Consider the following 13,495-nt stretch of genomic DNA (forward strand, 5'->3'; position numbering starts at 1 on the left):
AGCCTGCTTCTCCCTCTACCTCTGTCTCTGCCTCTCTTTCTGTATGTCTCTCATGAATAAATAAATAAAATCTTTAAAAATAAATAAATAAATATGATTTCCCTTAATTGACTGAACACATTTATAATAACTGCTTTGAAGTCTTTGCTGAACCTAGCATCTGGACCCACTTAGAGTCCCCCTCTCCCACTTTTTTTCTCCTTTTGTTTTTCTGTATATGGGTTATACTTTCCTATTTCTTTGTATGTCTCATTTTGTTGTTAAAATCTGGATTGAAAACTTATGTTTTAGGGATGCCTGGGTGGCTAGGGTGGTTGAGCATGTGCCTTTGGTTTAGACCATGATCCCAGAATTCCAGGATGGAGTCCCGCATCGGGCTCCTGCTGGGAGCCTGCTTATCCCTCTGTCTATGTCTCTGCCTCTCTCTGTGTCTCTCATGAATAAAAAAATAAAATCCTAAGAAAAAAAGAAAACTTATGTTTTAGATAATATACTGTAGAAACTGTGGATTCTGCATTTTTTCCTCTTAGCGTCGTTGTTTTTGCTCATTCTTCTTTTTTCAGTTTTATTTTGTTAGTAACTTGCTTTGCTTTGATCTGTGGAATCTTTTCCACCCCTCCCTCATTCCCCATGTTTGTGGCTGTGATGTCTCTGTTGTTTGTTTTTTTCACTTCTAAGTTTTATTTTTATTGTTATTTTACTTTATTTTTAAAAAATCTTAATTCTAGTATCATTAACATATAGTGTTATGTTAGTTTCAGGTGCTCATCACCACAAGTGTGCTCCTTAATCCCCATCACCTATTTTACCCATTCCCCTCTCTCATCTCCTCTCTGGTAACCATCAGTTGTCTCTGTAGCTAAGAGTCTGTTTCTTGGCTTCTCTCTCTCTCTCTTTTTCCTTTGCTCATTTTTTTTCTTAAATTCTACTTATGAGTGAACTTACATAGTATTTGTCTTTCTCTGACTTACTTTGCTTAGCGTTATACTCTCTGGCTCCATCCATGCCATTGCAAATGTCAAGATTTCATTCTTTTTGTGGATGAATAATATTCTATTGTATATACACCTTTTTATCCATTCATCTATCTATGGATACTTGGGGTGCTTCCCTAATTTGGTTATTGTAAATAATGATGCTATAAACATGGGGGTTCATGTATCTCTTTGAATTAGTGTTTTTGTATTTTTTTGGTAAATGCTCAGTAGCATTTTTATTGGATCATTGGGTAGTTCTAATTTCAACTTTTTAAAAAATATTTTATTTATTTATTCATGAGTGACACAGAGAGCAAGAGGCAGAGACACAGGCAGAGGGAGAAGCAGGCTCCATGCAGGGAGCCAGATGCAGGACTCCGGGATCCCGCCCTGAGCCAAAGGCAGACACTCAACCACTGAGCCACCTAGGCGTCCCTAATTATAACTTTTTGAGGAACCTCCATACTGTCTTCCACAGTGGCGGTACCAGTTTGCATTCTCATCAACGGTATAGGAGGGTTCCTTTTTCTCCACATCCTTGCTAACACTTATCTTAGTTTGATTGATTGATTGATTGATTGGATTTAAGTTTTTAAAGTAAGCTCTATGCTCAGTGCGGGGCTTGAACTCACAACCCAGAAATCAAGAGTCATATACTCTACCGACACTCCAAGCACCCCATTTATTTTTAACCTGGCTTCCTATGGGTCACTGTTTTGTCTGTGTAGTTTTATTTTCAGTCAGTGATTAGAGAGAAATTGTGCTAGAACAACTTATGTCAGTAAGGATTCTATTTTCTGCTGATGAATGTGTGTGTGTGTGTGTGTGTGTGTGTGTGTGTAGAAGCACTTTCAAAGTCTAGGCAGTTTTCAGTCTTCTTTAATTTTTTGCTGGGTCCTCTTGGGGCTTCTCTGTATGTGCAAGGAGCAGAGCAGCCTCCCAGTCATCTAGGATGTGTGGAGAGCTTAGGCCCACTCAGATTGGCCCTGTGCCTGCACACAGCTTCCCAATTAGCCAGGAATATGTATGTAGAGCATCTCTAGCCCCTCTCTGCATCTTAATTTTTAGGATCTCCCTGTTAAATTTCTCACTTTCCAGCTGGTCTGCTGCTCGCCTTCACTGGGATTGCACTTTAGGCTAATACAGCTGTGGACTTTCCTTCTTTGTTTCTTTGTTTCCTACCAAACTTGGAATTTTTACTGACAATACCACTGGTCATGGGTTTCCCACCTTCTGCTTCAAATTGCACCATCTAGCAATAAATGTTTTATTTTATACAACCAGCCCCACCTGACATTACTACCAAAGTATTACTAATTTGCTTAATAATCTGAGTAGACTAGGGTGTGTATGATCCGTTCCAGGCAAGAGTGCCATAGAGTCCCATGATTTTACACAAAGTTTACCAGTTTTTCATTAATAAATACGTCTCAAGTTTTTTTCTGTCTTTGGTTGATTTTGAGAACTTTGAAATGGTTGTTTTTGGCAATGGTCCAGTTTTCTAACTGGATTTTTGGGAGATTTGCTGACTGCTTTACTGTAGTATCACTGAAGGTCTTGCTTTTACAGTGATTAGTTTTTTTTAAATGTTAGACCTTATATTCCTAGAATAAACCCAACTTGGTCAAGTTGGTTATACTTTTTATATATTACCGTCTTTGATTTATTGACATTTTATTAAGAATTTCCTGTCAGTGTTCCTAAGTGATATTTGTTTCTAGCTTTTTCTTGTATTATCTTTGTTTGATTTTGGCATCAGAGTAATGTTAACCTCAACAAATTAGTTGGAAAATATTCCCCAATTTCCAGTTTTGGAAAAGTCTGTGTGTACTTATTTCTTCTTAAAGTATTAGGTAGAATTCACCACTGAAGCTATCTGGGTCTAGAGTTTATTTTTAGGAAAGGTTTTTTTTGTGTGTGTTTAAAAAAAAAAAAAAACAAAAACAAGAGAAAATCAAATTGAATGGGTGTATGTACGAGGAATCACAGACATGAAATTCCAAAGAAAGTGAGGCAACTAGAAGCTTATGAGCTAAGGAGAGTGGTAGGGTCTGAGCACACAAAGGGGAGAAGGAAATTGGCTGGAAGGCAAGAGATATTTTGAAAAACAAAGGTTGCCCTATTATGCAGATAAGTCCCTTAGGTAAAGGAGAGAGTCTGTTAATAGCTCTCTTCCTGGTATAGGCTCTCCTTTCCAATGTAAATGAAGGCAGTTGATGGGGGAGGCAGAGAGCTTTCCTGTATCTGCTGGGTTTTGATTACTTTTAACTTGAAATAATCTTTTTGTCAAAATGCTCAGCCTACCCTGAGCCCTTACAGTTCTCTCCTCTGAAGCTTTCTTTTTGGGAAAAGTTTTTGAACTACAAATTGCTATTCTGTTTCTTCTTAAATGTGTTTTAATAGTCAAGGAATCTTAACATTTTACCCAGGTTTCAAAATATATTGCTGTAACAGTGGTCATGATATTCCTGTAATGTCCTTTAATAGATCCTACGGTGACATCTCCTTTTTCATTCCTGATATTGTTAATATTTGTATTCCCTTGTTACTTTGATCAGTCTGGCTAATTTTTTTTTCAATTTTATTTATCTTCTCAATAATGGTTTCATTAAATTTATTTGTTGTCTGTTTTCTATTTAATTGATTTCTGCTTTTTTAATTTATTATTTCCTTTTGCTTGCTTTGGGTTTTATTTGCTTTTCTTCCCCCAAGGTTTCTTTCAGTGGAAGCTTTTAGAATACTGATTTGAGATCTCTCTTCTTTTATAAAGTATTCACTCAATACTATAATTCTTCCTCTAATCGCTGCTTTAGCTTCATCCCACAAATTTTGATATGTTGTATCTTTACTTTGAAAATTCTATTTAAAATATTTTCTAATATCCATTGTGATTTTTCTTCAACCTATAACTTATTTGCAACTGTGTTACCTAACTAAACATGTGAGAGATTTCTTTCTCTCAGTATCTTTCTCTCAATTGATTTCTAGTTTAGTTTTATCATAGTCAGAGAACATATTTTTAATCAGTCATCTGAAATGTATTGAGACTTGTTGTGTCCCAAAATATGGTCTATTTTGGTGAATAATTATGTGTATTCTTTTGTTGTTGGATAGAATTTCTATAAATGAACATCCTATCAAGTTGGTTGATAATGTTCGTCAAGTCTTTTATAACACTACTGATTTTCTCCTTATGTGTTCAACTTATGAGAAAAAAATTTGAAACTTTCAACTGCAATTTTTGATATGTCTTTTTCAAGAAATTGTCTTCACTCACTAATTACACCACTGTGAACAAACTCCTTAAGTTCATGGACTCAATTTCTCTTCATGGTAAAATGCTAATACTCTCTTCCCACCTCAGAGGATTGTTGTATTCACTAAAATGGACAAATCAGGAAGAAGCATTGTAAACCATCTACTACTATGTAAATGTATTATCTCATTAAAACCCACCTTTTGGATCACTTGGGTGGCTCAGCGGTTGAGCATCTGCCTTTGACTCAGGGTGTGATCCTGGAGTCCCAGGATTGAGTCCCACATCAGGCTTCCTGCATGAAGCCTGCTTCTCCCTCTGCTTCTCTCTTTGCCTCTCTCTCTCTCTCTCTCTGTGTGTCTCTCATGAATAAATGAATAAAATCTTTTAAAAAAATAAAAAATAATAAAAAAAAATAAAACCCACCTTGCAACACTGTATAAACATAAAAATTTAATATAGTAATAGAACACACAGCTTTGCATTTGTAATGTGATACTCCTACCAAAGTATCAAGCCTTTTTCATAAGTATGCAACATGTCAAGGCACAGGGTAATGCCTGGTAGGACTTAAGCATTTATTTTTTGTGTGAATTAATATTAAACATCCATAATAGACATTCAGAATCAACCGTTTTCATCATTATTTTTAAAGGAATGTAGTTATTTTTGCTTTTATAAAGAAGTGAAAATGTAGCTCTCAAATAAGGTCTGCCAAGAATCCCTGTAGAGGGACTGTCTATTCTGCTTAAGTGTTGTAACAGCATGTTTTTGGCTTTGGCTTATTGTTAGTCTAGCACAAGGGTCAGCAGACATTTTCTGTAAAGGGACAAATAGTAAATAGGCTTTACAGTCTATTGCAACTAGTCAGCTCTGCTGTTGTACTCAGAAAGCAACCATAGACAATATGTGGAGGAATTAGCATAGCTGTGTTCCAATAAAATTTTGTTTACAAAAACAGGTTGTGGGTCTGATTTGGCCTATTAGGCCATAGTTTGCCACCCCCTGCTATAGATAATAATCTCTGCTTTCCCCTCCCTCTATTCAAACACTGCAGTTTATCTCTTTACATGTATTTGGTAACTGAGAGAGGTAAGAAGATATCCTGTTCAGGGAGGGTGATAAGGAGAAAGAACAGAAGGATGAAAGAGGTTGGGATGGCAAGTGGGCTCGTTTTGAACTTCCTACAATGAAAGCAATGTAGATGCCATGGTTAACAAAATTATTTAAATACGTTAAGAGACCCTGACCGCAATTACAGAAGTGTTGTGGGGCTGTCAAAGGAGTGACAAAGAACTTCTCTGTCTTTCTAAATGGACTCCAATTCCATTCTGGCACCTTGGAGAGCATCCTTAGAGAGACTCACATAAAATTTTGGTGGGGCCTGACAGGTGCTGGCAGCAGGGAGGCTTCTTCTGGAGACTCAATGGACAGGGAATGGATACCAGGTTAGCAAAAGCAAGAAAGGAGGAAAGGGTAGATATCTGGGATGAATTATAGCTGGCAGACATTTTTGTGGACACAAGGGAAGCATCCTCATGAGAACTGATAGCGTGATCATAATGGTAGGAGAGAGAGCTGGGGCTTCAGTCCATTTGCTTTCCAGGTGAGTATTATTGAACCAGAAGATATTTAAGCAACACGAGGAAATAGCTGAGATGAGGCAAAGTGGTGTCACAGCCACATTTGGCCACAGAATAGCAGATGGGCAGGGAAGACCTCTGTACTTTCCCTTGGAGTGCTTTGCTAGAAGAATGGAGGTGGTATTCTGGCTTGGTCTATGGGTTTAACTGACTGGCTGGTTATCAGGAAGAGATTAACTGTTTACAGGTGGGGCAGCCCGGGTGGCTCAGAGGTTTAGCGCCGCCTTTGGCCCAGGGTATGATTCCGGGGTCCTGGGATTGAGTCCTGCATCGGGCTCCCTGTGGAGCCTGCTGTGCCTCTGTGTGTGTGTGTGTGTGTCTCATGAATAAATAAATAAAATCTAAACAACAACAACAAAACCCGTTCACAGGCCACTTGAGGCTGGTTCTTCCTACTCGGAAACCACCAAAGGAGAGGAAGAACATGCCCCTTGATCTTCTCAATTGCAGCTGGTAGTTAGGGAGAAAGCGAGTTTCTGTGAGCCATACCCAGATTCTTGTCTTACTCTTTGCCTCTTACTTTAAAAGTTTTAGTATAACCAGGCTGGCCTCCCATCTTTATATGTAGTTCAGTCTTAGAATGTTACCCTTGGAAATGGAAACTCTTGCTTAACACAGGACGAATTGTATTCTCCTTTTCTCAGAGATCAAAAAGGAGATCACTTACCAGAAATATATTTTCCTGCCTGTCTGCCATCTAAATGATTGACACAATGAACAGATAGCTTTAGTTTACTACTTGTCTTGGAGGTTAGATAGCAAATGGCTTGTTGGGATAATAACATATAAAAGAAATATAAAGGCTCAGATTCCTCTGAGGACAAAGATGCCGCTTGACAGATGAGTCCATTGGCTTGACAAGCTAGTGAACTTACTTTGACCTGTGGAGAAAAAAAAATCCTATGTATACATGATGACAAAACAAGATTTGGGACTCTGCCTGAGGATTTCCGTTCGGTGAAACAGAGTACTTTAAAATGCTACATTGGGGCACTTGGGTGGCTCAGTCAGTTAAGTGTCTAGCTTTTGGTTTCGGCTCAGGTCATGAACTCATGGGTTGTGAGATTAAGCCCCACATCAAGCCCCATATTGGGCTCCGTGCTAGTGGGGAGTCGGCTTGAAGATTCTCTCCCTCTCTTTCTTCCCCTCCCCTGACTCACACACGTGATCTCTCTCTCTCTCTCTAAAATAAATAAATAAATCTTTAAAAGAATACTCTATCAATTCTTGTAATATTTTAATATGTGGAAGCACTCTGTTATCCAATCATAATTGTAGGACCTGATAACAAATTACTTATTTTCTGATATAGTGGAATAAATAAGTTTACAATAAAGAAGCTTCTGGGGCATCTGGCTGGCTCAGTTGAGAGAGCATGCAACTCTTGATCTTGGAGTCATGAGTTTGAGCCCCGCATTGGAGGGTAAAGTTTACTTAAAAAAAGAGAGAGAGAGAGACTGCTTCTACACAATAGCAAAATGGGGAAGGGAATTTATGAACTACTAACTCTGTCCCAGACATGGGCCTGGGTGCTATACTTTTATTACTTCATTTATTTCTGAGGTCATTACCATTATCCCATTTTAGAGATAAGGAAACTAATGCTAAAGGATAAGAAACTGACCTTTATGAAAAAGAAAAAGAAACTGACCCTTATAGGGTGCCCACAGCTTTTATGTGGCCAAGTTGGTCTTAATATCCATACCTGCCTCCAAAGCCCATGGTCCTTATAGTTCTGTATTTTTGTGTAGCATGTGGCTCACAGTCTTTATTGGGCCTACATATTTCAAAGAGAGCTGGGAATACACATATTCCTGAACTCTGGCCCCAGAGATCCTAATTCTATTGCTATTTGGGAGGTGCAGTTAGAAATTTTCATTTTCCAGCATTCCCTATGATTTTAATGCTGACTGAACACAATGTTTGGAGGAGTGCTAGCCTGGACCTGAAGTTCTCCATGCTGGCTACACATTGATCACTTAGGAAGTCTACAAAGTACCAATGCTTACCGCCTCACCCCAGACTCTCTGGAGCAGAGCTCAGGCATCAGTATGTAAAAGTAAAGTCCTGCCCCCTCTGGATAATGGTCATTCTGATGGACAGTGAGGGATGTGACTCTCTGGTCTAGCTGTTTCCAGTCTTACTTTCATCACTGAGTAATGTCATGATTGCTGACAGTCCTTCCTCCTCCATAAGGCATTAGATTGTGATGGTTAATTTTATGTGTCAACTTGAATAGGCTGAGGGATGCTCAGGTAGCTGATGAAACATTATTTGCATTGTCTCTCAACGGGTGTTTCTGGAAGAGAGCTGCATTGAATCCGTAGACTGAGTAAAGAAAATCTGCATTCATCAATATAGGTGAGCATCATCTAATCCACTGGAGGCCCAAATGGAACAAAAAGTCAGAAGAAAGGCAAATTCTTGACCTCTATAACCACATGAGCCAATTCCTATTATAAATCTCCTTTTATATATCTCTCTATATATATCCTATTGGTTCTGCTTCTCTGGAGAATGCTGACTAATACATGGATTCTACCTTTAATATCTCTTCTAGATACTTGGGTCTTAGAGGAAAACTAGTTGATATTGGATGCATTATTGATTCTTCAATAAAACCTCCAAGTATGTTATATATGGTTGCTTTCTGGAATTAAAATTTTAAATATCACTTTCCCTTTGGCAAATGAGAGCTATAATATTTGCAAGTAAAATCTGATTTTGTTTCAACACTTCCTGCAGAATGGAAATCAAGAATGTTCTCAAAACTATGAAATAGAATGGGAGAAGAAAGACAAGGGCTGAAGATGGTAGATAAAGTAAGTGAGCAGAGGCAGGGTGAGAACCCAGATCAACTTTCCTGTTTCAATGGGATGCCCAGCAAACTCTGGAGAAAACAGATTTGGAGGAAAGAGAATGACAGTATTTTTAGATTTGGTAATTATAATCATTTTAACTACAGTAGATGGTAAAAGCTGCCAATATATCCTAGAATTCTAGTTCTGCTAGAATTCTATGTCTTGAAGAACACAGATCTACCACCCTGTATCCCATAAATACAACTCTATATTCCATAAATATTTCCTGGATGAATTAATTCCTCCAGGTGTATAGAAGGTTCATGGAGGCAGAATGGGAATTTGTCTTTTTTATTTAAAGAATTACCATCTACCATGGTAAACTGATAGTGTACTGTATCTGAACAATACACCACACAGTGTCCTTCAGTTTTGATGTCATTTGTATAATAACTAGGTAAGAATATGGCTTTTTTTGGAAAGCATTTGAGTGCTCTGAGTTCCTGTAGTGGAATACTGTCTAACCAGGGTTTGCAAATGCCAACGTCAACGAGGAACTGGGTAGGTAAAATAGGTAGGAGGACTGAGCAGATGTAAAACAAGAAGGGATGATAGGAACAATGGCATTTTTGAGCATGCAAGTCCTATCTGAAAGCATTCAAATACACGTTTGTAAAAAAAAACATTGTGTAAGCAGAATAAAACAGGTTGGAGGGCCACCACTTTGCAACCCCTGATCCAAACAAAACCAATTAGTATCCTGTTGCAGGCTTATATTATATAGATTTAAGACCATAATCCCTCGAATGATTTCAAAATTCTTTACAACTTTTAATATGCCACTTTGTTGCCATGCTCTCTTCTCTCCCTGGGAAAGAAAACAAAACTCAAAACACACAAACAGCCCTGTGTGTTCTTTAAACTGTAGCAGCTGGTGGCTAAACATATGGGAAAATTATTTCTGTGGTTATTATTATTCTCTACGCACTGTGCCAAATGGGGGAGAAAAATAAACTTTTTTGTGTATACGTTCAATAACACGGTGTAGACAAAACATATATTACCTTAGTCACTTAGATGTTTTCACATTGAGTTGTGAATAGTGTTCAGAAATTTATATTAATGTGACTTCTTGGGACGCCTGGGTGGCTCAATGGTTGGGAGCCTGCCTTCGGCCCAGGGCGTGATCATGGAGTCCCGGGATCAAGTCCCACATCAGGCTCCCTGTGTGGAGCCTGCTTCTCTCTCTGCTTGTGTCTCTGCCTCTCTCTCTCTGTGTCTCTCATGAATAAATAAATAAAATCCTAAAAAAATAAAATCATGTGACTTCTTGATACAGATACCTGCTAAAGTTTCTAAGCATAAATTTCCATAGGATGTGTTTGTTTTTAGGTTTAAAAAAGAAAAAGAGCTTTGTAACAACACAACACAAATAACTTTTAGGATTTGCTTTGTCTTTACTGTAGTTAACTTTTATTTCCTATTTCTTGGCACAATGTGCTGACCTCATAAATATTAGGTGTTGACCTGTAAATATAACTAAGAATTGTCAGTAAGTGGAATTGCACTTCTGAACACAGAGGTCAGATTCTTCTCTAAACTGCATGAGATTATTTGTGAGCTTGTAATATCGAAAGTAATAAAGCAGTTTTTTGAGAAGCGTTTTCAATTAGGGTGATTAACCAAATTTTATAATAATAGGGATTGTTCAGCATATGCTGCAAAACGGGAACTCAGAAAAATAGTCTTATCTCTCAGTTGTAGGGGTAGAAAAGCAGCCCTACATTTTTATGGCCAAAGAGGAAATAGGCCTATTTCAATCTAACAAACCTTGAAAGTGAATTCTGGGGGCATCTGATAATGGACAAGCTGTAATCCCTGCCCTCAGGAGGGATGGAGACAAATATGGTACAGAACTGTGTTGTCCGATATGATAGCCAAGAGCCACATGTGGCTGTTTACATTTAAATGAAATAAATTAAAATGAAATGAAATTAAGAATGCAGTTTCTTAGTCACAATGGCCATAATACAAGTGCTTAATAGCCACATGTTGTTAGTGGCTACCAGATTTGAGAGCAGAAATATACAATATGTCCATTATCACAAAGTTCCATTGAACAGCACTGGTGTAGAAATCCTGAACTCATCTCCAGAGTCAGACTAACTGGGTTTGAAACCAAGAAGAGTTCCTTGAGATCACTGTGTCTCAGCTTCCCTGTCTGTAAAATGGGGATGATACTTACATAAGAGGGTTGCTGTGAGGATTAAATGAGTTTATAATATGTAATTCTTTTATAAATACCTGGCCCATAGGAAGTATACAATAGGAGCAGTGGGGTAATTCCCCAGTAGAGGTTCAACACATTCTGAACTCCCAGAAGAGTAAGCAAATTAATCTTGACACAAAGTTTGAGAAAGTTTCATGGAAATGGTAGCATTTAAGTTGGACCTACAGTAATAAATTGTAACAAGTAAAGAAGGGAAGTGGATGGGCAGGTGGGGTATTCAGGCTGTGCAAAGGCATGGAGGCATGAAATTATGTGCCACATCTGGGTGATGGCAAATTGCCCAACATGTCTGTCGAAAAAGGGAAAGCAGAAGGTGAAGACAAGAAAGCAGGTGAAGCCAGACTGTGTAGTGTGCCTTGCATGCCACACTAAGGAAGCCAGATTTTATTTTATTAAAGCAAAAACAAAAACAGTAAAGGATAAGGATTTTAACATGATCATACCTAAGTTTTAGAAAGATAACTACGATGATACTGTGGACAATGGATTAAGGTGAGGGCCCAGCAGTCAGAAAGGGAAAAGGGGGATGATGAGATTATGAACTAAGGCCGAAAGTCTGTAAGTAAAGGAAAGAGGGATGGTTTTCAATTAGCAATAATCGCGCCTCGGATAAACCTCATTGGCTACGATACTGCCACTGCGCAAAGCTAGGAAAGAGGGATGGTGATAAATATGGGGGATGAATCACATGTGGGGAGATGGAAAAGGAGGATTTGAAGAAATTCCTTAGGCTTCTGATGTGGGTGGAAATGTTCTTACTAAAGCAGGATTTCAGGAGAAGGATCAGGCATTCATCTTCCCAGAAGCCTTCCTTGACCTCCTCAGACAGGGCTGACAGCTCCTATTTTGTGTCTTACATTCTAACTTTATTTATTCATTTTTTATTTGAGTGTAGTGGCAGCACAATGTTGCATTAGTTTCAGGTATGCAGCTTAGCGATTTGACAAGTTTATACATCATGCTATGTTCACCACAAGTGTAGCTACCATCTGTCCTGATACATTGCTATTATAATATCAACTATATTTCTCATGCTGTGCCTTTTATTCCCATGATTTATTCATTTTGTAACCAGAAGCCTGTATCTCTACTCCCCTGCACCTGTTTTGTCCAACTTCACTTACTCGCCCAGAAACCATTAGTTTTCTGTATTTATAGGTCTGATTCTGCTTTTATTGTTTTTTCATTTTTTTTTACATTCTACTTATGAGTGGAATCATGCAGTATTTGTCCTTCTCAGTCTGACTTATTTTACTTAGTATGATACCTTCTAGGTTCATCCATGTTGTCTCAGATGGCATGATCTCATATTTTTTATGGCTATGTAATATTCCATTGTGTTGTATAAACATGTGTGTACATATCTATACACACACACATCACACACACACACACATCCCACATCTTCCTTATCCATTCTATTGATGGGCATTTAGGTTGCTTTCATATGTTGGTTATTGTAAATAATGGTGCAATAAACATAGGGGTGCATATCTCTTTTTGAATTAGAATTTTGTTTTGGGGGGTGGGTAAATACCTAATAGTGGAATTATTGGATTATATGGTATTTCTATTTTTATTTTTTTGAGGAACCTCCATGTTGTTTTCCACAGTGGCTGTATCGACTCACATTCCACCAACAGTGCACAAGGGTTCCTTTTTCTCCATATTCTTGCCAACACTTGTTATTTCTTGTCTTTTTTATTATGGCTATTCTAACAGGTATAAGGTGGTAGCTCATTGTGGTTTTGGTTTGCATTTACCTGATGATTAATGAGATTGAGCATCTTTTCATGTGTCTGTTGACCATCTGTATGTCTTCTTTGGAGAGATATCTGTTCAGGTCTTCTGCCTACTTTTCAGTTAGATTTTTTTTTTTTTTTGTGTTGGATTATATAAGTACTTTATATATTTTGGATATTAACCCCTTATCATAAATATCATTTGAAAATATCTTGTGCCATTTAGTAGGTTATCTTTTTGTTTTGTTGATGGTTTCCTTTGCTGTGCCAACACTTTTTATTTTGATGTAGTCTCAATAGTTTATTTTTGCTTTTATTTCTCTTGCCTTAGCAGACATATTTAGATAAATATTGCTATAACCAGTATCAGAGGAATTACTGGTTGTGTTCTAGGATTTTTATGATTTCAGGTCTTATATTTAGGTCATTAATCCATTTCAAGTTTATTTTTGAGTATAGTATTAGAAACTGGTCCAGTTTCATTCTTTTACATGTAGCTGTCCAGTTTCCCCAGCACCATTTATTGAAGAGACTGTCTTCTCCCCCATTGCATATTCTTGACTCCTTCATCATTGATTAATTGACCATATAAACATGGGTTTATTTCTGGGCTTTCTATTCTGTTCTATTGATCTATGTGTCTGTTTTTGTGCCAGTATTATGCTGCTTTGATTACTACAGCTTTAGAGTATATCTTTTTTAAAAGATGTATTTACTTACTTAATTTTATTTTTTTATATTTATTTATTTAGAGAGAAAGAATGAGAGTGGGAGGGGCCAAGAGAG

At 37.7% G+C, this 13,495-nt stretch overlaps 1 pseudogene; it reads right to left on the reverse strand.

Moving 5' to 3' along the window:
• Nucleotides 1-11,499: 11,499 nt before the first annotated feature.
• LOC112655904 (U4 spliceosomal RNA) lies at nt 11,500-11,616 on the reverse strand (annotated as a pseudogene).
• Nucleotides 11,617-13,495: the final 1,879 nt, after the last annotated feature.

Source organism: Canis lupus, chromosome X (genome assembly GCF_003254725.2).
Source record: "Canis lupus dingo isolate Sandy chromosome X, ASM325472v2, whole genome shotgun sequence".
NCBI classification, from domain to species: Eukaryota; Metazoa; Chordata; class Mammalia; order Carnivora; family Canidae; genus Canis; species Canis lupus.